Consider the following 24,185-nt stretch of genomic DNA (forward strand, 5'->3'; position numbering starts at 1 on the left):
CATTTTAGGCTCAATTAAATGGAATATACACAACTTAATGTATGATAAAACTGCTTACCCAGACATGAATAGAACAGATGAATGGTGTGGCTCTAACCCTTCACAGTCATCTGGACTATGCTGGCTTGTTGCTTGCCACGGCAGGAGATGGCAGTACAGGTTAGGTTTTTGACCCCGTCTCCTCCAGCAGCCATGAACGTGATGGTGGAGGTCGTCTCCCAGATGCCTCCGGTGTGCGTACTTCGGTGTGAGGGAATGAGAACCGACTGGAGGATGGACGATATGTGATGAATGGACACGAAATGAGAAAATAAATCACTGGAAATGGAATGTATGGGGGGGAAAACCAAAGGAAAGATGAAAGGAAATAAATAAAAAAAAGTTGAAAAAAAAAAAGAAGCAAGCAGATAAATAGCTTGGCACATTTAAAGGTGCAATATGTAATACTGACAGCTAGGGTTTAAAATAGTTACTGCAGTACAACTTCAAAATACTGGAGAAAGTCGTCTCCCCCGCCCCCTCCTCCCCAGACTCTAAGTTCACGTTGGTTGCCAGGCTGAGACCGCAGCATCCAACAATGTTGCTAGACGGCACTTGTCTAGCAACATAACCAGACATAACTTCACAACACAGCGGAGTAGCTAACGTTAGATGCTGGCTATATTGACAGTCCTAGAAGCCCGTGCTCTTGTCTCGCTCTTAGAATTACAGTAGGAACCGCTAAAAAAAACCCACAACCTCGTCGTCCTCTCCACCCGCCAGACAGACATACTTCCACGACTTAGAATTATGATAGGAACCGCTAAAAATACCACTATCTTGCCCGACTGAAATACACACTTTATTGGCTTAGAATTACAGAAACAATCGCTAAGCACACTGCAAACTCATGGTCCTCTCTTCCCAATTTACAGCCCCCCTCTCTTGGCTTTAAATAACTCACCGTTGTCGGCTATACGGCCGCTAAACAGGCTACATGTTGTAAACAGTCGTGGCCCGCTTACCTGGTCTTCCGGTAACGTTAGAATTTAGCAGGGTTAGCATGGCGGCATAAGCCAGGAGCAGCTGGGATCACTTTACTGGCTCTGTCTCAATTGTTTTTGCGAGTAACCAACTCGGGTACTCTAGCTGTATAATTCAATGTGAATACACAAATGTTGACATAAAATGCCCGTCCCTAGTAGCCGTGATAAATTATCCTGAAGCCAATTCTTACCTGTTCAGGAGGAAATTAGCCAACTGCGTCCTTTTGGGCTCTAAGCTGACTTCATCTTTCAAATACATCGGCAATATTTACCCAGGGTTTGTTACGTCTCTGGTCACGCAATTGTTAGAAACATGCCATTTTTTAGGATGGGTAGACTCTATCTCCGTTGATCCCGTTAGTTTGTTAGCTGCTTTCATGGCTGCAATAACGTTACAGCTGTTGCGCACTGGGTTTACGGTTTTACAGGAATATCTGGCAACCCAGCCTGGCTGTCAAACCAGGCATTTGATAACACACAGGCCAAAACACAGAAATTCCGTCACACGAAAAAAATGGCATTAGCATTGTTGTCAGAAAAGACAGTATTTCAACTTAGCATGTTTCCTTAATATCTGATGACGCATTGAGATCATCTTTGGATTGATTACAGTAAATATATTACATATTGAACCTTTAAAAAAAATAAAGACTTAATTCCAGACCTTTCATAACAATAAATATGCAGCTATTGTTGTATCCGTATCTGTCCATGTCATGTATCTCTGCATGGAAACAGAAGGGCCCATTGTCAAAGGGTTTGATGTCATCAATCTCTAATGAGCAGTTTCCCTCATTCAGCTCTCCTAACATTTTGGTGCGGCCCTTGAAATGGTCAACCACAAAGTTCTGGCCATTATGGTAGATGATTTTATTTTTTTTTTTTACCAGATGCCATGCGTGAAAAGCTCATCTTCCTGCTACGGGACGCTGCAAGGAATCACCACACACGAGCCGGTCAGGGCGCTGAATATGAAAGGGATGTCAGCAGCCTGATCATGGAACGCTGTAAAGTCATGATGGGATGCCTGAAGAAGTCACTCCACTTGTGAAATAACATGGCAGCAAGATTATTTTTTAGAGAATGGAGAAGTACACTCACTGTCATTTCCATATGGCTCTCTCATATATTCTGGAGGGGAAAAACATATTGCAAGTAATTATTAATTTCTTATTCATCTCATTAGACCAAATGTTTGACATTTTGGCATATATTCTTATTTGCTTTCCTGCTTTTTTTATTTGATAGCCTATAGCCTAATATGAATAGCTCATCAAGAATAGCATTATCGCCAATTGAGCATGGCAGCTCAAAGATTTACTGTCATCCTCCAGAGAGTCAATAAAAGGTTAGATTTGACACTGTTAGTATTGCGCTCATAGTTAAAATTATTTAAACTTTGACCTCGTTGCTGCTGATCTTTCAAGGCGCAACCAAAGCCAGAAGCAATGAAGATGTTCAGTATATCTGCCCTGCGCGTTGCCTCGGTGCCTGTGTTATGCCCCTGTAGAGGAAAAAAAAAAGAAAGTATGACACGGACAGGATGTAGCTTCTGTCAAGTCCAATGGACAAGTGTAAGCCACACATTCCCCTACAGTACACAATCCGAACGAGGCATTAGAATCAGCAAATCACAAACTGGTGCTTAAAATGGTTTTACCTCCGCGTAGGCAGTTTAATGCTGGCCTTAGTTCTTATTTCTTATCTTGTTTTTATCTAAAATATTTACCAGTTTCATTGAGCAGGACATAACTTATCTTAAAACTTTAGTTTGCTCCATCATACAGTCTGCACTTTGTGTTATGTGTTTGAGTCATTCTTGCTACATAATGCTGACTGAAAACAAACCAAATCGGACTGGCAGAAAGGAAAGGATTTTGTTTGTTTTTGCGGAACAGCATTAACTGTACCGTGACTGTTACATTGTATCGCTAGATGGCTAGAACTAGATGGCTTTACTGCTGTTATGACCTGGCTCTTAGGCCACAACAAATAGGACACACCCTGATAATTATGATCCAATCTAACCAAAATAAACTATGGAATATAGACTTAAGGTGTGTGGGGTGTGGTTGTCAGTATAGTCAGTGTTAGTATGCATGAGTGATGGAAGTGCGTGTGTGAGTCTAAAGTGCGAACAAAAAAAGCATGAAGATAAACTAAAACAACATAACCAAACCCAGAGCTGGAACAGCAGCAACCAGCATGCAGGTAGAAAGACTTAGGCTGCGGTTGAAAAATCCAAAAATAACCTCCTAAGTCCTTTCCTAACCACTTTTCCATAACCCTGATTGTAAAAGTCATGAGGTCAAGGAAAGGCATGAAGGAGAATTTGAAAGGAATTAGGAAAATACAACAGCGGTGCAAGGAGAATCCGACTGGCCTTAACACTCTGCTGCGTGATCATGTGACAGCGGATGTTACTGACGTGGGTGGGTTAGCTGGTGAAACTACACTGTTCTGAAGGTGGACTACAGAAAGGCATCTGGATACTTTGCCCCGTGTGTTTTCTCCATAAGGTTTCATCCTGGCTCAATAAACCTGGACAACCGAGTGGAAAATATTACTTCATCACCATTTAATTTTCTTATTTATATTAATTATGTCGTTTCATGTGAGGCACTCACTGCATGTAAATTTGTTATTATAAAAACACTGAGCTGAAGGCTGTTTCTTGTATGAAAGGTGTTAAACAATAAAGTGTATTATCATTATTGGTTGCGCACGCTTACTCCTCATTTCCACCAGATAAGTAACGGCTGCGGACCGGCTCTGCTGCGTGTCTGCTGCGTGCTCCGCCTTCCGTCAATACCCACCAGGTCCGGATTTGTTGCGGCGTGGCTGCGGCCATGACTGACAGCTGTAGTCACGAGGACCTACAACCACAAAACCAACAACAGTTATGGCGTTTTTCCATTACATGGTACCTGCTCGACTCGCCTCGGCGCACTGTGCGTCCCTTTTCCATTGCAGATTTTAGTACCGCCTCAGATTGGCTGGTCGTTATAGCGACTGCCGTGGGCGTGGCTTGGTAGTGTTGCATTTCCCCCCCCCCCGACTCATTTCCTGGTTCTCCTTCTCCGTAAACAACATGAAAACAACAATAGTTAACTTTTCCTGCTCCAGATTTCCCACTGTCTGTCGCTAGCAATGCAGCGATCAGTGACGATTCTTTCCGACCAATCTGTAGCCTGCAGGGTTTCACGTCACCTTCTCGGCTCGCCTCAGCTCGCTTGGAACCCTGACTGAGGAGGTACTAAAAAAAGTACCCGTTAGCAGGTACCAGGTACTTTCTTTCGTAATGGAAAAACAAAAAAGGCGAGTAGAGTCGAGTCAAGTAGGTACCATGTAATGGAAAAGCGCCATTAGTTTCCATTCAGAGGAGTAGAGGGGAAACAGCTCTGTGCTGTGTTTTCAAGGTAGTGCAGGGAAATATGATCCGCCGTGAGCATGGTGTATTTTATTTTGAAAATTAACTGGATGTTTTATTTTGCTTCTGTGCTCGACTTCCTGACCCGCACTATCTGCCGTGTGCTCAATTGCTGCGGAGCTCTCTGCTGTCCGGCAAAAATAGAAGCTCTGCGTATCTGCTGCGGAGGGTTGCGGACCACCGGAGCTGGGATGCAGTCGGAACGCAGTCGTTATGCAGCCAGTGGAAATCCACGGTCACTCTCCTGCCCACTCATATTTATCCACATGAATCCCGATTAGGATTATTGTATTGTATATGTATTGTTGATGTGTTTGTAGATGGAACTCGGAAATTAAAATGTGTATAAATCTTATTCCTCATTCATTTTTGTTGTTGTGTAGACTCATTTTTGATGAATGAGAGCGGTCAGTGCTAATCTCCTGTGACCACTTCATAATAAAAGTCAACTTGTGTTTCGCCAGTGAAATGCTTTTAATATTTGCATATTAAAAGCGATATGCAGACTAGGGCTAGGTCTATTCAATTTTTTGATTTAAATAAATCAGAAGTGAAAAGAGTAAAAAAATGTTTTACTTAAGTACTGTTACGTTGTTGTTTACTCAAGTACAAGTAAAATTACTAGTAAAAGTAGCAAATTTAAAATGTACTGAGTAAGTTACTTTTTTAACCTCAAAATCACATTTATATTGATTTTATATCTTATTTATACTTATTATAGCCCTGTTTGTTTGACAGATATTGTTGTATTAAATCGGAGTCTTTTGCGATTTGATAAGGGAAAGCCATATCATGGTTTCGATTTTAGTTTGACAGATACTTTGCCAAAGCAATGGCGCAAAACGTTAGACCTTTTATGTGAAAATGAGAAGTTTTGAAAATGTTTTTGCTTCATTATTATTATTATTATTATTATTATTATTATTATTATTATTATTATTATTAGACTATGATGGTTGTCTTGTTGTGTAGACTCATTTTTGATGAATGAGAGCGGTCAGCGCTAATCTCCTGTGACCACTTCGTAATAAAAGTCAACTTGTGTTTCGCCACAAGTCCCTGCTGAGAACACCACCTCCGCACACTCCTCTCAGAAAAACCCTGTATCGTTCCAAACTGTGAACCCAACGCAGCTGCTATATCCCCACAAGACATCCCATTCTTTCGGTTTTCTAATATAAAACTAGCATATTCGTCTAAAAACATTTTTACGTCCATATCATTCTGTCTATGGTCTCATCTATGGGTCTCATTGATGTCCAAATGATATCCGGGTATGCCGCCGCTTACTACTTACGATCGCTTCCGGGTCACGAAAAAAAAAATGAATGAGGAATAAGATTTATACCATAAACAGTATATAATGGACCAACAGACCCCATTGCTCTGGACGGAGACCAGTGAAGGCTTTTAGAAGCACTTTTCCGGTGATGGCCAGCTTTACTGCGCAGCCTCCAACTGAGAGAGACCACGTAAATGTGACGTTAACGTGTCTGAAAGTTGTAAGTCTTCTGGTAGCTGTGCCAAGAGAAATCTCAATCATTCCCAATCTTACAGAGAAGGAGAGTGTAGGTATATGTAAGGAGATAACATGGGCACAGGCTAATTATTGCTAACTAAAATGCTAGTTAACATTAGTAATTAATCCTAAACAGCTCATGTAAGTCGAAACTGCCTGCAAGCTTCTCCTGTACTATACGGTAATTCCTCTACTATGTGATACAACCGTTAGCCTATTTTTACAAAAACGTTCGCTATGGAGCCATAACGTGAGGTACAAGGTAATGGACAAAAAGAGTCTTTAAACGCTTCAGATGTAAAGTTAATCGCTGTCAAGTGGCGCCAAAATGAATGCTAGTCAATGGAATGCTAACGGGAGGTGATGGCCAGGTAGCAACAAAATGGCGCCATAGGAGGTTCGAGTTCTGAAGCGAAGCTTACCCCCTTGATTTATACACACACATTTTAATTTCCGAGTTCCATCTACAAACACATCAAAGACAAATCGGATAACGAGATAGTTTTCCGTTTAATATCAAAACAAAAAACGAATAATGGGTTGTTTTCCGTTATTTGTTTTCCTATTTACTAATGGTAATTGGGAAACTGGCTGTTTTTTGTTCTTGTTTTTTTCCCCCTTTCAAAAACGAAAATCCGTTGGCCGCCAAGTACACGGACCGTTTTCTCTGTCAAGTTCATAACTAAACCATTTGGTTATGCTGTTTGAATGTCCCACGATATCAGCTATGGTGGCATTACTGCGCACAAACAGCCTCTCTCATTTCCAGGGGCGGAGGCTAGAATGGGGGCACGAGCACTGGCCTCTCCTGAAAAATGATTGCCCCCCCCCGACTGAGCCTATAGTATAGAAAGGGTGTATTGTATTCGGATATACAATGTGTTTAAAATAAAAACAAGTGAAATTATAATGAATGTGATGTTTTAGTAATTACATTGGGTCGTTCTATCCTATCCATTATTTCCTATATTTGTAAGCAGATTTTCTATGCTGTATTCTGATAAAAGGTCAACCCCCCCTCCCCCAGTGGCCCCCTTGACCAAGTATTGGTCCCCCCGTGTCACCCCAAAAAAAAAAAATCTCCTCATTACTACAGTAAATCTTAAGAAAAACAATCATACATCACTGCAATACATCATTTAAAAAGCAATAGCCTACAGAGGCCGTAGAGATGGTGAAAATAAATTATTTGGGTTGGTGATTTCAGGTAATTGATTTGAATGCCGACAGAGCTGATCTGCACATTCTCACATAATATTCCTACTTTCACATATGGTCAAAATAATGTATTCATATCTGTTGTGACTTTCAAAAAAAACATATATTGAAATAAGCCATGACAAGCAAACAGGTGACCTTGTTTCAGACGCTGCTCTGGGTTAAAAATAAAACCATCGTCTGGTGCGCTGTGTAACTTTGGATTCAGCGAGCCATTCATTCAGTTTTGTAAACTCATGCTCGCTGTAATTTTACACCTTGGAGACAAGAGTAAAGTTCTCCCATTAAAGTGATGGTTCGGAGTAATTTCACCCTAGGGTCCTTTGCACCATGACCTCGAGCAAAACAACCCCCCAGAAGCTTTTTTCACCTGGGTCGAACATTGGGAGAGTTAACCTGAATAGCTTAGTGCAGGGGCTAATGGATCCACGTTTGTATCTCAGAGGAGAAGCCAGCAGGCAAGTGTTATTTGCATAAACTTCTGGTGTACTTACAAACTTTCCAATCCATCGTTTTATGAGTGCATAACCTATTTGTACTAGTGTAGAAGTTTGGTATCATTTCGGGCATTATTAGTGGGGTAATTTACGAGATACAATTGTGGATCCATTAGCGCCTGTGCTAAGCTATTCAACTGATCACGCTAACTCGTCCAATGTTAGACCTAGCTGAAAAAGGCTTCTGGGAGGTTGTTTGGCTCGAGGTCATGGTGCAAAGGACCCTAGGGTGAAATTACTCCGAACCATCACTTTAACTGTTTTTTTAAACCACTCAGACGGTGCCATAAAGAACATTGTTAGATGTGGGGCTGCATCCCAAGTTCCTTCACTTGCTTCCCTTCCTTGTTTCTTAAGGTGCTTCTCAGGTCGCTTAAATTGCCTCCTCGACTCCTCCTCTTGCCTCCCTTCCTCGCGTCGAAAGGCTGCGTTTCGACGCTGCCGTCTCTTTCCTGTCTTTCATGCATTCTTCTTTGTCCTATACATTGTACGAAGGTGGGATGTACGCACAATAAGATAGAAGAGAAAATCTTACCGGATAAATAAAATTTTTCCGTGATTTGACGCCAGCAGTCTGTCTTCACTATTTGATTCGAATAGCGCTTTTCAGATACGTTGTACAGCGGCGGCCTCTCCTCGACCATGCTGATCAGCTCCTCCTCGAGTGCTTCGGTCCAAGTCATGATTCAAAATCCAATACGACAATAATAATAATTATAATAATAATAATAATAATAATAATAATAATAATAATAATAATAATAATAATAATAATCCAAAAAGATGCGATGATAGTAAGCGAGTGTAGTGCTATCGTCCGCGCCACCACTGTTTACCATCGTCACTTCCGTTTTTCTCGTGCACTGGTTCGCTAGTGAAGTACGCGGCGCAACCAGTGGGCGCTACTCTGTATTGTTGCCCCAAGAAATGAAAACCAGCAGCTGATAGGACAAACGAGTCACATGGATTTGTTGTCTCCGGAAATTCAAAGCCAGACTGTCATGGCGGCTTGTTAAGAATACAATCTCATATTGTACTAGTGAAAACATTTTAAGCGAGAAATAGGCCATGCAGTTCCTGAATCCATCTTCATTTCAGATCGACAAAGGTTAGTTTAAAAGATTTGTCAGATTTTGAGACACTCTAGTCACGATCATCCTGCTCGTCATTTCCGGGTGAGTCCTGACTGCCCTACCGCCGACTGAACATGTCAGGTCAGCCAAAATGAACGCCGACAACCCCCCAGACTGACGACGGCATGGGACACACCGAACAGATTTGAGTCACTGACCTCGCCAGACTGTCCCATGGCCGATTTTCACCCTGGTGTGTCCCGGGCTTTAATCCCTCCCACCGAGGAGGCACGGGAGAGACGCAAGGAAATCATCGGAGGAGAGCGGCAACGAGTAAATGTGTTTTAGAGGGATGAGACGTCCTTTCCTCTCAAGCGTAATATTAATTTGTCAGCTGCATGGGCGAAGTTAGCAACTCCTTCAACTGCACGGCTTCCGGGAAAGCTGCTCTTGTAGCTCCTCGACGATCCCTCCTCGATGCTTGCTCCTCCGGGCAGAAATAAGAGCTTTGAGACGGCCTTCACCGAGGAGGGACAAAAAAAAATAAATCTACCATCAGCCAGAGAGGGAGGAAATCATGTTAGGAGAGGGAATCGAGGAAATGTGTTTCAGAGGGATGAGACGTCCTTTCCTCTGAAGCATCATGTGTATTCATCAGCTGTATGGGCAGAGTTTGCAACCCTTTCAGCTCACGGCTTCTGGGAAGGCTGCTCTCTTGTATCCTCGCTCATATCTGGTTGGGCAGAGTTAATAGAGGTAAATTGGAAATATGTTTGTGATGATGAGAGCGATGTGTGTACCAGAATTTGTGAATATCTGTGCAACTATGTCCAAATTAAGGCCATTAGGGGGTGCTATGGGGCCTGCTAAACATGCATGAACCAAATTGCTACATAGTGTGGCAATGCTCACATTTTGATGTATGCGCCAACTTTTGTGAGTTTCAAAAATGAAGTCAAAGGCTCAAACTTACAGGAGCACAATACTGTAGAGCGACCTTGCACTCTCATGCGCTATATCCGATTGAAATAATTACTAGTTGGGGAGCCGTGGTATGCGCAGCCCCATGTACCAAAGCTCACTCCTTACCGCAGCGGCCCTTTGTTGCATGTCTTACCCCTCTCTATCCCCCTTTCCTGTCTACAGCGGTCCTATCGATTAAATGCCGAAATGCCCCCAAAAATATAAATCCCCACAAAATCCAAGGGGGCTGACTTCTTGTCAGGTAAGAAAGAAAAAAACAAACAAAAAAAACGACATGTTCCTCAACATGAACAATGTTCCTACCAAATTCCGTGACCATCAAAGGAACTTTATCCAAAATATGTTGTGTTGGGGTACTATAAAGCCCACTGTCCATGCCTGAGCCCGTTCACTGCATAAATTTGCAATTTTTGCCATGCTTGACATGTGTGCATATTTTCAGAGTTTGAGCATCCCAAGTCCCTCGAATGTGATTATGCAGCAGAAAAGTAGTAAAAGAAGTGATAAGATGAGGACTGAAAAAAGTCAGAAGGGAGAGTCAGAGATAAATGGAGGGTTAATGGGATTACACTTGATATGAAACAAAGAGTTAAGTAAAGATCAACAATAAGTAACCGCGCAAGGAGTGGCTGTTTGAATAGGAAACAAACTGATTAGCTGCCTCGCCTCATAATGTTTGTTTTCATCATTCAGGAACATCTAAAGGTCAGGGACCAGTTTCAGGAAGGAGGTTTAACAAACTCTAAGTCTAACCCTGAACTCTGAGTTGATTTACCCTGAGATGGGGAGTTTTTGGTTCCAGAACAGCTGATTTGAGTTAGTTCAATCAACTCAGAGTAGGTTCACTCAGAGTTAAGTGCATGCACCACCACTATAAAAAAGGCAGCATGAATGGAGCCATGATACTAAGATTCACCATGGTAACAACCACAAACAAACTGGTCGGCATACTTTACCCCTCTCGAACTGGAACTACTCATGCGCACAAACAGCGAGTTTGTACATACATTTAGTTAAAAAAGCAGTAGTAGTGTATTCATTTCATATTTAATCACAGGTAGCCTAGAATATTACTGGGGAAAACTGGAATGGTATTACACCTATAAATTTCATTTAGGTGTAATCCTGCGGTCTGAAAAGTAAACTACTACTAATCCCATTCTGAGGCTGCAGCACCATGTCATTAACAGAATTATAATTTATAATCATTTATTTCTTTTTAAATGGCTCTCACAGGTTTGTGTCCAGGGAACACTACCATAACATTTTAAAAATGAGAGCGAAGCACACTTTTCTGATGGCTCTGCATACAGTGGCTTTACTAATATGCTCAGCATCACCAATGTTTTAAAGAAAACTGCATTTGCAAAAAACATATGCGACACAAAGAATCTGCTGGGATGTAAAAGCATGTCCTTGATAGGTGACGTTAGTGATATGAGGACAGATAAGGTTATGTACATCTGTGATGGACTGTGAAGATAAACGATACGGCTGAAATAGTTAGTTATTTGGAAATTAAAGTATACTCTGGCCTCAATATCATCTCCCGACATATCTTTAACTCCGTGAAGTAGGCTAATACTGCTTCTTACGGAGCATTAGCTTCACATCAAGGGAAAATAAATTAAGGAGGAAGATTTATTTATTTTTGAGAATTAAGTCAAAATGTCGAGAATAAAGTCAACACGACGAGAATAAAGTTGAACTACCATTTCGAGAATAATGTCGAAATGTCAAGAATAATGTCGAAATGTCGAGATTAAAGTTGAAATGACGAGAATAAATTCAACTCCTTTATCACTTAATCACATTAGAGTGACTGTCCGCCATGCCAGCTGGCATGTAGGCAACATCATGGATATGTGTTACATCCTTGGAGTGCCGCTCTTTTTGTGTCTTGTGATACAACATATCATCTTTGTATGTAGGTGTAACCATCGATACCCTTGTATCTGTCCATTACAAGCCATTTCAGTTTGCAGGAATAAGGCCACCTCTTCCTACAAGTTTGTGTGGTTTCTCCATATGAACAGACACAATTTTCAGCACAATCTCTTCAAAGTCCTAATACTTATCTTATGAAGTATAATTTCACGAGTTCATATAAGCCTTTACAAGGTATTTTATAGAAGACTAGTAGTTTGGTTTATTCTCAAAAGTCCGACTTGATTCTTGAAATATCAAGTTTTTTCTCGACATGTTGACTTTATTCTCAAAATTGTATTTCAACTTTATTTTCGTCATGTTGGGTCTATTCTCGAAATGCAAAATAAATAAATCTTTCTGAAAAACAGGCCACAGAGAAATTGAACAGGATGGTGATAACTAGGGTTGGGTATCGTTTGGTTTTTTTTCGGTTCCGGTGCTAAATCGATACTTTTAAAACGGTTCCGGTGCCTAAACGGTGCCTGAATCGGTACTTTTCAATAAAGTAAAAAAAAAAAAATAAGGGTAGTAAACAACAGTCAGTGACTTGTTTATTGCTAAGGACATGGTCAAAATTAAAGATTTAATAATAATGTAATAACTATAACAATAAGTTATTTCACCAGTAAATTGCTGTTGAACCCCAGATGGGAAAAGGGTATTTTACAATTACTGTGAATGCACCACGAGGCTACCTGTTTTAAGTGAATGCACCGTCTGTGTTGTTTAATTCCGACAACGGCAGCAGCAAGTGAACGCACCGTCTGTGTTGTTTAATTCCGACAACTGCAGCTGCAAGTGAACGCACTGTCTGTGTTGTTTCATACCGACCATATAAACATACTGTATATCTATGAATTGCGACAACGGCAGCTGCTGCGCTGCAGAGCAGACTGTTACATCCCGCTGTTGAAGTCCTCCACAGTGAAATACAGTCACACTTTACACTGTTTAACGTTAGCTGTCAACATTTTACCGGTGTTTAATCCAGCTGCTAGCTAAAGGTAGGCTAACGTTACATGCTGTCAGGTGTAGTGTAAAGTCAAGCACCGAAATGAGGCACCGAAATTTTCGTTCTTATTCGGTCTCGTTACTACCGTTTACGTCGGCACCGGTTCCCTATTGGCACCGAGTTTCGGTACCCAACCCTAGTGATAACTGAAAGTAATTTAGTCTATGGCGGTTTTTTTCCTTGTACTAATGCGCGCGCGCGGGTATCGGACACATCTGCACACACACACACACACACACACACACACACACACACACACACACACATAATCTTTTGTTGCTGGTAACAAAAGGCCTCAGTTTTACATGCATCTTCCCCCACACCTTCACTCCCCTTCACACACACATCAAGGAGGTATGAAGGAGTGGTCTGAGGATGAAGACAACTCCTTCTCAGGAGAATAGCTGCAACAGATCAAACTGATACTCACTTGGATCCCGCAATCACAAAATGCATCTCCTGACGCTGATGTTTGGGATTGTGCTTCTCTCCAAGGGCAAGTTTTTGTTCCATTATCTTTTTACAGTTTAATTTTCTTTTTTATGCTAGAGACATGAAAGGTCACATGCCAAAAAAAAAAAAAAAACATGTTGCTGCCATTGCTCTTTGTTCCTCACTTGATTTTGGCCTTTTTTCCTATTATAGTTTCTAGTATGTTGTAGTTGAAAGACAAACAAATCAGAAGAGTACTGTATGTTACGGCAGAGATAGGAAACCACGGTCTCAAGGAATCTAACACGAAGCAGACGTAACTGCAAGGAGAGCAAAGACACGGTCAGGAAAGAGTCCCAAAATATACAATCACAAAATATACGCTGAGGTGGGAACTGTGAACTGACACAATGTGAGCAACCTTCAGGCAGAGGGAGTGTGGAAGTGCAGAGGTCTTGTAGGATTGCAGAATAGGAGACAGCTGGTGAAGCTCCACTCAGGTCTGGCACACCTGACTCTGTTTGAGTAATCAGTCCCAGCCACACACTTGGAAAAGCAGTATAACCCATTTTTGTAGCTTTTCTCATAATTTTAAATAATTTACTTCAGAGTTAAGGTCTCAGAAACTTATAAATAATTAGCCAATAAACTAAAAAAGAAGAAGAAGAAAATTTAGTTTTGTGTTTTTCTTAAAAAATATATGTATTTTTTTGTTTTCTCAGCCCACACCCTGAAATGCTACCAGTGTGTACCGGTAACAGCATCAGGAAACTGCATAGAAACAACAAAAGAATGCCCTTTGCAGGGTCAACAGTGTGCTGCAACAAGAATCACTTCATATGCAGGTATTTGTGTTGCATTGTTTTTATTGTTAAGCTGCTTTGTGCTGTTCCAGTTTACAAAGGTTCCGCTTTTGTTGCAGGTGGTTCCAAAGTTGTTGATGTCACTTCAAAAAGCTGTGCTTTGGCTGAAGAGTGTGTTGAGGCTTCAGTCAACTTTGGAATCTCCCAAACCATAGTTAATACCAAATGTTGCACCTCCAATCTCTGCAACAACCAACCTGCCCCAGGTAACTTACTTAAATTGTCCGTTGGTATTTAGATGCTGCTTTGCGCTAAGAGCTGTTTTAGTTGCATAACTAATTTCTGTAAAAATGTGGAAACTACTTTCCTTAAAAGTTAAGTGTTAGTTGCATTTATCATGTTTCAGATGTCATAATGATTTGTTTTATTATTTAAAAATTCTGATTTAACTGACTTTGTGTGTGTGTGTGTGTGTTTTACAGGTTTAATTTAATCTTTAAATTCATAGTTTAAATCTTCTTTAATCTTAAAATGTTCATTTTTGAAAGCGGTTTAGCATCAGTGAGTGTCCATTAGCGTGCTGGACATGAAAAGCTGTAAAAAAGGCACAGAAGAAGCAAAGTCACCCCCTCAACCCCCCTCTACATCCCCAAACGCAGAAACGAATGTTGTGTTACAGAACCCAGCAAATCCAATCCAAATGGTAAAAAGTGCTTCTCCTGCGATGGACAACAGTGCAACAACACTCTAAACTGTGAGGGGAATGAGGACTACTGCATCTCAACAACAGGTACCAGCCTACAGCATTAAACATCTAACTCTGTTCCACATATTTCCTCTGCTCAGTTGGATGTTTAGTCATTCCAATAGGTGTATTAAAACTTTAAGCTCTCAAACTAACACTGTTTTCATTCTCTCAGTGAATGCAAAAGAACAAAAGGTAACCCTGAAGGGCTGTGCCTCCAAGATCATGTGCACAAAGCAAACCACACAGACTGCAGGAGCCCTTGGAACAGAAATTAGCTGCTGTCAGGGGAACTTCTGCAACAGCGCCAGCAGCACAAGTGCTGGCCTTCTGCTCCTGGTGGCACCGCTGGTCTCTTTGGTCATGCTCTCTTAACTGGTGGAGACGGCAGCATCACCACTCACATAGCTGCCAACACTCCCGTTTTTCGCGGGTTTCTCCCGTTTTTTTTAGTCATATCTCCCGGGTTCTTATTTCTCCCGGGAAACTCCCGTAATTTGCCTGGCCCAAACTCCTTTATAAATAATCAGAGCAATATGTTTGTTTAATGTTGACCAGTTGCCAGATCTTGTATGAAACGCATCCTAGTCACACAATCCAAACACCATACAATTTTCAACCCCTTTGTCACCTCAACCTGGCAACCTGATGCGCAGTTGATCTGCAAGCTTCGCGGAAAGTTCAGACACGAAAGGGAGCAGAGAAAAAGGCAGGTGAAGGCGGTGTTCCCGCAAAGAAATCGAAATATAGCTGTAAATGTCAACATGTTGCGCGCAACAATTTACATGCATCGTACCTAATCATATCGACAACCTCCACGCTTTTTGTAAGGTGTGTCACATTGATTTTAATGTAGCGCACGGCGTCAAAAGGACATTACCCAGCACATTAAAACACAGCGGCACCATCGCGCAGAAGAGGCATGGGCACACGGGCGATTTCATCCTTCATCATGAAAGAACAGACTGAGGCAGAAAACGTGAAGCAAGCTGAACTCAAGATAGCAATGTTGGTAGCCAGTGTTGGGAAGGATACTTTCAAAACGTATTTCGTTACAGAATACAGAATACATGCCCACAAATGTAATTTGTAACGTATTCCGTTACGTTACTCAATCTGAGTAACGTATTCTGAATACTTGGATTACTTCAGGATTACTTCCACATTGAATTGCGTTTTATAAGTGTAGGAATGCGGCTATATCACATCCATCTTACTAAACAGGCCTATACTGGTGTGTTCTTTTTATTCCAACTAGCTGAATGTGTACCTGAACAAGCAGATAGATTATTGTATTGGTAGTCCCTAACTGCATACTACAAAAATCTAACCGCAGTCTTGCTACCACGAGCTAATTTTAGCTAACGTTAGCTAGCATGTCAAACTGGGCTAGTCAGTCTTTAAACGGCTCTGGAGCTAGTAAATCAGCACGTAGGAGAATGTAAAGTCGCACGTCAATGTTAAAATAGCAAGGTGACCAGTAAAACTACAGCAGACGACTACCCTTGGCTAATTAAAAAAAATAGCTTACTTTAAGATGCTTCTTCAGGTTGGAGGTGGAGTAATTTGGACGCTGAAAGGAGGTTGGTTGCTGGCAAGCACAGGTTGCACAGTTATATTTAATTCTCCCTGTTCGTTCATTAATGTGAAATGCTGTTTGAATTTCCAAGATTGAAACTTATTCCTGCCCTGGCTCTGTCGTGCCGGTTCCAACTCCATTGTGACTGATCACGCAAATAGCTATTTTTTTCGATTTCATATCGGGGCTTCTGGAAAATGCATAGAGTTGCCTTAATTTAGTCAGAGTGAATAAACTCGTGAAACAGAGAAGTATCGTCATGTAATCCATTGATTTCAACAATGTAACTGTATTCTAAATACCAACGATTTAAATTGTAACTGTAACGGAATACAGTTACTCATAATTTGTATTCTGAATACGTAACGCCGTTACATGTATTCCGTTACTCCCCAACACTGTTGGTAGCACAGACTTACAGTACACTTAACAGTAATCACCCCCATCGCACCGCCATTCCCCCGCACAAATCTCCCGGATTTTGAAAATGTTGGCAGGTATGGCCACTCAGCTTTTCTCTCATCTTTGCATGGCCTCATACTGCTGCTCACACCCCGGTCCCTGTCCTTTCAACCAATGAATGAGAGTTTAGTAAAGTGTAAAAATACAATTTAGTAGAGATTTCAACTTTTCTCTAGCCTCATATGGTTTCTAGCCAGCTTTTTTTTTGCATGTTTTCTGTGAAGTGTTTTGCATAGTGATTTTCAGCGTATCCTATTATTTTATTCTTAATTAGAACAAGTAAAAAAAATAAATGCTAATAATGCACAGTTTTTGTTCTGGGTGTTATTATCCTGACGATAAAGAATATTTTGCTTTACTTTTTTTGCTTGCTGTCACTAATATAAAGCTAAATAAATAAATATCGTAATGCTGTTGAGATTCTGTTTTCTTTGAGTGCTCTACATCCTTTCTCATTTAAAAGACATTTGGCAAATAACCCTTAAGGATATTCACTTTACAAGTTGAAGCATGGAATAGTGTTTACAGGTCTGAGTCAGATACACAGTCTGTATTTACTGATTCCAGACTGATTGTATCCCTGATGCTTTACAATGTTTAACATGCCAAAGATTAAGCATTTCAGACCTGCAGTTTCCTAACACACATTCAAATATAATACATACTAAAATGGCCTTCAGTGTGATAGTTTTAAACTACATAAACTAATTGGCCACAAATGCCTGTTTGTGTAAGACACAATATTGTTTTATTTTAAATAAGCTCAGGTTGTTCCAGGAAGTGCTGTTTAGGAGGTTATGTCTAGAAAATGTTGTTCAATTTGAGGCAGTGATGTCAATGATATTTGGGAAATGTTGCCCTGTCTGGGGTGCTGAGACTTGTGTGAATGTATAAGGGAATGCAAGTGTCCATGTGTATGGAATTTATGTATATATATATAACGTCAAAAATATTTTTTTAGTTTAGTGCAGGCAGGAATTTGGCCTGTTAGCAAGTGTGTTCTTAGGGCCTAAATTACACACTCGCCAACAGGCCTAAAGTTTAGGCTACTGTTTAGGTCAAATATTACAGTCCCTCATTAATAGTCATTAGCTGTTGATGTATATTCCCATGAGTCTTAATAACCCTCAACTGTTCAGCCTGTCCCCATCTCTAACTGTGCATTTTTTAGTCTTGTATAACCACAGACATAAAATCAGTGGCCGTAGCATCCATGACATCACCCATTGGTTTGTGGACTGCCGCTTTGAAGCCTTGAATTTGGCAATACGGGCGTCGCCCAATTAACTTTGATTAAGTAAAAACACACATAGTGAGAGGGTCAGAGTTCAAGATTAAAACACGGACCACACCCAAAAACAAGATTAAGTCTGTTGTACACAGAGCCATGGATATGCATTGCTAAGGCTCTGCCTATGCCGGTGACGGACAGGTCGGTTTGTAGCCAATGCCCCTTTTACAATAAATGGGATCATAATTAACAAAATAAACGTCATGCTTTCATTATTAAGACTTGAAAATAGTGATTGAGTGCATAAAGTCATTATAAAAAGTTGTATTAAGGTAATACATCAAGTGAGACGTAGGGTCATTTTCCCATAGATTTAGAAACAGGACTTGAGTCGCCCCTGCTGTAAATTAGATAAAATGCAGGTTCAAGGCACTTCCACATTGGCTTCACTTTTTTAGGCCTGGAACATGGCATGGAAGCTTTTTCCATTATTAGGAGGGACAGAACAACTTCCGGTTCAGCGGAGGACCGTGTAGTTGCGGAGCTGTCAAATAAGGGCTATAGGATGCAGCTCTAGTGTGTTCCACTGAGGAAAGATGGCAGAGAGGGAGGAAATCATATGAGAAATAATCAAATCACTTTGGAGTTTAAATGCACAACCCAAACACCTGAGACACAATGACAGAAAAGCATATTTATTTTATTTTAAGTTAATTCAGATAATCAACAGCTGAGATACATTCTTTAAGGGCAGCACTGGCTCAGTCTGTGGGAACATGGCTTGGGAACTGGAGGGTTGTTGGTTTTACCCCATACAGACCAATTATGGAGTGTGGACTGGTAACTGGATAGGTGCCAGTTCACCTACTGGGCACTGCAGAGGTGCCTTCGAGCAAGGCACCGAACCCCCTGGGCAACTTTCCATTTAATGCTTAATGCATGTGTATAGGCTGTGTTTGCACGTGTGTGCATTTCGGGGCCTGTTTGTAAGGTGTATAATAACAAAGTAAAAGAATATCATTTTTCATCAGGGATTAATAAAGTACGTCTTATTCTTCTTTAAATGAAGCAAATTTAAATGCAACTACTCTAAACACTGCAATTGTGATTACAAACAGGACTAGACGTAACACTGCCTGGCTGCTAGGAGAGAACTTCATCCTGGCGATGTTGGAACATTTGAGGCTCATTTATTCAATGTATGATATAACTGCATAACCAGACATGAACAGAACAGATGAATTGTGTGGCTCTAACCCTTCACAGTCATCTGGACTGTGCTGGCTCGTTGCTTGCCGAGCCAGGAGATGGCAGTACAGGTTAGGTTTTTGACCCTGTCTCCTCCAGCTGCCGTGAACGTGATGTTGGAGGTCGTCTCCCAGATGCCCTGCGGCGTCCAGGTGTGCGTGACCTCACTGGTGAGGGGAGAGACACTCCATGAGAACACTGGAGGATGTGACGGACATGTGTGCGTCACAGAACACGAGACAGTAATCGTTGAGCCAGCATCGACTTCTGCTGGAACTGAGGTCATCACTGGTTTTTCTGGGGACGCTGAGCATGTGAAACACAAAGCAGAGTGCTTTTGTTGATTAGAAAGCAAGCAGATCAATAGCTTGGTACATTTAAATAAAATGAAGAATAAATTCTAGACCTTTCATAACAATAAATACGCAGCTATTGTTGAATCTGTATCTTTCCATGTTAGCTCTCTCTGCATGGAAACAGAAGGGCCCATTGTCAAAGGGTTTGATGTCATCAATCTCTAATGAGCAGTTTCCCTCATTCAGATCTCCTAATATTCTGGTGCGGCCCTTGAAATGGTCAATCACAAAGCTCTGGCCATTATGTGAGATGATATCATTATTTCTTTTGGACCAGATGCCGCGGAAAAAAACCTTCTTCTTCTTTGTGGGCTATTTTACGAATTACAATTTTTTGAATCCGGTCAGGGCGCTGAATCTGAAAGGGACGTCAGCAGCCTGATCATGGAACGCTGTAAAGAGAGAAACAAGTCATGATGGGATGACTGAAGAAATCACTTCACTTGTGAAATAACATGGCAGCAAAATAAGTTTTGAGAAAATGGAGAAGTACACCCACTGTCATTTTCATATGGATCTCTCACATATTCTGGAGGGAAAAAAATGATAGCAAGCAATTATTAATTAAATCTTCTTCAAATGTTAGCTCATCAGACCAAAAGTTTGACATTTTGGGAAATATTCTTTGCTTTCAAGCTTTCTCTAGAAAGATATAAGAGAATATTGATACAACTCCCATATGAGAGTGATGTATAATAAGAATAGCTCCCAATGTCTTGACCACTGTGTATGACATGTAGGAACTCACTTTTTATATGAAGGGTTTCAGAGTCTGAGGTCTCGCCAGTAACAAAGCAGTGCAGGTCAAAGATTTACCGTCATCCTCAAGAGAGCCAATAAAGGTTAGATTTGACACTGTGATAAAGGTATTGCTGGAGTTCTCTTTGGTTTTTAACGAACTCTGCATGTCTTCGTAGTTCCACACAATGGTTGGTTTATTTTTCTTACATTTGTAGGAAACAGAACAAATGACACTCTTTGCCACACCCTCCGTTGCGTTGCCAGGCCGCTCCGTCATTGTGATGTCATCATATGGACCTGAGTAGTAATTTGGTAGTGAGGCTTATTTGCTAAACAGGATCATTTTCATTTGACTTCAGTTAAAACATGGTCTCATATTGTACTTACATTCAACATTCAGCTTAATCTCACTTGTTTCTCTCTGACCCCCACTGTAGCTAACAGTACACTTCACACTCTGGTCCTCTTCTTTTACAGCCCAGGTTCTCTCTACTGTCCTTTCCCAAATCCCATCAGTTACCAAAGTGTCCTTAATGAGATCTTCTCCAGGTATACCACTTATGGTCAGGGTGGGGGGAGCAGAGATACATGTATGGCGCACATAGCAGGACACTGTGCTCTCCTCTCCCACCCTGGGGATACCTATGATGCTCACCTGTGTTTCCTGTGCTTGGTCTATGAAATCAAAGTAAGAATGGTCATTTGGAGAACAATCTTTCTTGGAATTTGAATTGAATTGACATCCAGGTACTTACCTGAAACAATAAGTTGAGAGGTTTTTTCATAAAATATGGGACCCAGGCTTTGGTAGGAGGTGATAGGGTGCTTGTCCACCCATGGGTAAAGTCTGTCCTGGTTATGTGACATCTCCAGCCTCTCGATCTTAAGACTACAATTCCTCTCCCCCACAGATCCAATCAAGCTGGTTATCCCGTTAAACTTACTCATAATATTCTGTCGCTCATCAAATACAGGGGAGTACCCATTGCTATGGAACAAGTACCATATAACTCGGAGGTCAGCAGGCTGGGAATTACTGTAGGTGAATGTGCAAGGAATGATGATACATGAGCCTCTCATGCCTGTGATGCTGCGGGGGGTGGTGAAGGACCAGCCGCGAGACAGCATGTTTCCTGTAAAAAGAGGACACATTTGAAGCAAAGTCGCAGAGCTTTTCAGAAGCAGTTCAAGAAAAGAGTCGTGTTTCCACTCAAATTGCTTCATTTGAATGATTTTTAGAGGCAGTAAGAAGTTAAACGATCCAGTATTTCACAAGATAATAATTGATAAAAGTCATAAATAAGTGTAACAGAATTATAATTTATGTTCTACCATCCCTTTAATTCCTCGTTTGACACCCCATGCTGAGAGTTATTGTTTTAAACAAACCAGCACTGTGAAATGATTTTATGATAAATGGCAAAATGTAAAGAATAAATTACATTTTATCAAAATACATTTCAGTTCTATTGCAGACTTTGTTGGTGATTCAGCTAAAATGCAGAGCAGCTCTGGCATATGACTGCTACAAAGGCAACATATACTGATATATAGGAAGATGATTATTATTTCTACTCACTCTTTACTTGGAGGGTGATGCTCTTATCCTGCGTCCCTGCTCCAGGGAATCGTGCATAGCATGTCAGAGATCGTCCATGGTCGTTAGCTGATGCTGTGAATGTCAGTGTGGAGACAGTCCTCCAACTAGTGCTTCCACTGTTGGTGGTATCAGTGGAGGTTGGCATGCTACCATAGTTCCATGTCAGGGTTGGTATATGTTTGGAGCATGTGTATGAGGCAGTGCTGGTTACTTTGCTTGCATGTCCCTCAAGGAATTCATTTGATGTACGGCTGATAGTCAACGCTGAAAAGGAGCCTGAGATACGAATGGTAAATGTTAACATTATCAGTCAGCAAAGAAGGAATTGGTTTTATTTTTGTATATGCATCACATACATTCTGCAATTAAGGTTTGAGTGGCTGTTACACTGTGACCGCCCATGTGTCGGACGGAGCACTGCACAGTTTGGTGGTCTCTCTCTATGTTTAATGTGGTCGTCAAGGTGGTTTCGGTTGTGCCACCAGACCCCAAGCTATGAGTTAGACTGTGGCTTTGCAGTGGGATGTTGAGACTCAGATCCGGTGGATATATATCGAACAGGTGTGGGAAGCGGTGCATTTCACTGTCACAGACTGTCCAACCTTCCTGTCTCCATAGATCGTAATACGAGGTGCCTCTGCCCTGTCTTAACAAAGGAAATGTTTAGAATTCTTGAGGAAACTGTATATACATCCATCTAAAAATATTTTTCTAAGCTCACCTTGATAACTTACCAACTACTTCAATTGTTACAGTTTTATCCCAGAATGCATGGGTGTATTTCCCAGTATAGTCTGGATCTACCCAGGGGTAAATCTTCTGTCTGTGGTGAGCCCACGTCACTGGCTTGATTAAAAGGTCGCAATTTCTCCCAGATCCAGAATTAGGTGTCCATGTTTTACCTTTAAATTCATCAATTTCATCCCTCATGTCCCAATCTTTACAAACTAAAGGATAGGAGTAGCTTGCATACTGGTACCAAGCCACACGCTCTGGTCTGCGAGGTGGATTGTAATAGTAGTTGAAGGTGCAAGGTATTAAAAGGCAGGAACCCTCCAATCCTCTGATATTGCTTGGCATATATACATGCCAAGCCGTGGAACTGCAGAAAATGTATCCTGCAAGAGCACCAATATGCATAAGGCACATTACAAAAAATGTGGCCAGTTATATGTTTAACAAAAATTGAGTAGTAAATATTGCATTACCTAGGATACAGAAGCAAATGGCTAAATCCAGACATCTTGTAAATGGTACCACACACCTAAAATATGTACAGTGAACACCTTAATATTGTGCTTTCAAAATTAGAAAATAAAATAGAATATATATCTGTGATTCTTTTTTTCAAATTCTTCAAAAGTACCCGGCTCCAGAACATTCAAATGTTCCAATAAAACAAATCTCATTTATCTTATGGATCCAATCTTCAAGGGGTACTCAAGAAATTTTGTGTTGAATTTCCAAAGTTTGGGGACTCACATAGGACAGAAAGCCACTTTCAATTCTACAGGGTAAATATTTGCAGATGTTATTGGGTGGAGTATCAGTTTAAAAGTTTCACCCATGTTAAACAGCGAATCCTGGCAAAAGGCCGCAATGGCGTAAGAGTTAAAGACAAAGCACACATAATAATACAAACAGATTAATACATGATTAAAAATAACCCCACAAAATCTAAATCACAGAAATGTCATGAATACAAATACAAATCTAAAAGCTGTTCAAAACAAACCACATTATGTTGTTTCTAGAAAAAAAAGCTGTTTTCTCATTAGTCTGAGATAATTCCTCATTTCTGAAGCAGTTAAAGTTTTGAAAGGTCTACATTTAGGCCAGTCATTGTAATATGACATAACATGGCATAACAAAGCAGAACAAGGTAGACTTTGCTGACAAAAAAAACATTCTCGATTTCAGAAAGCTCTCCAGACATGGTAACAAGCTAAATCATTTCAGCCTAAAGAAATATTATTTTGTGTTGATATATTTCGGATATGACACAACATGCAAGAGTGGTTTCCTGTAATTTAAAAAATGTCTCAGATTTCTAATAAAAACCAAAGTCTGTGCTACTTTCTGTCAGCAACTACATTTAAGGAAGCCATGATATCACAAGAGAAAGATATATTTATATTGTTTTATGAATCAAATTAAAACTCAGCCTTTTTCAGCATGGAAACTAATATAAAGTTGTAAGATGCAGAAAAAAGGAAAGCTTCTTTAGCATTTTATATGGTATTTCTTAAAAATCAGAATGACTTACCTTCAGAGTGGAAAGTTTATGAGGAGTTTTCCACC

At 40.8% G+C, this 24,185-nt stretch overlaps 1 long non-coding RNA gene and 1 pseudogene across 2 annotated transcripts; both read right to left on the reverse strand.

The window, feature by feature from the left end:
- Positions 1 to 1,904: 1,904 nt before the first annotated feature.
- Positions 1,905 to 13,544, reverse strand: LOC120562822. Of its 2 annotated transcripts, none has more exons than XR_005639850.1 (4): positions 13,118 to 13,544; positions 2,430 to 2,529; positions 2,127 to 2,156; positions 1,905 to 1,990 (listed from the first exon to the last, which is right to left on the reverse strand). It is a non-coding gene; the product is annotated as an uncharacterized LOC120562822 (long non-coding RNA). The 2 variants fall into 2 exon arrangements; XR_005639849.1 differs by having other exon boundaries at positions 1,913 to 2,030.
- Positions 13,545 to 17,717: 4,173 nt separating this feature from the next.
- LOC120561936 lies at positions 17,718 to 22,351 on the reverse strand (annotated as a pseudogene).
- Between the last annotated feature and the right edge of the window lie 1,834 nt (positions 22,352 to 24,185).

The sequence above is a fragment of the Perca fluviatilis genome, chromosome 7 (genome assembly GCF_010015445.1).
Source record: "Perca fluviatilis chromosome 7, GENO_Pfluv_1.0, whole genome shotgun sequence".
Classification (NCBI taxonomy): Eukaryota; Metazoa; Chordata; class Actinopteri; order Perciformes; family Percidae; genus Perca; species Perca fluviatilis.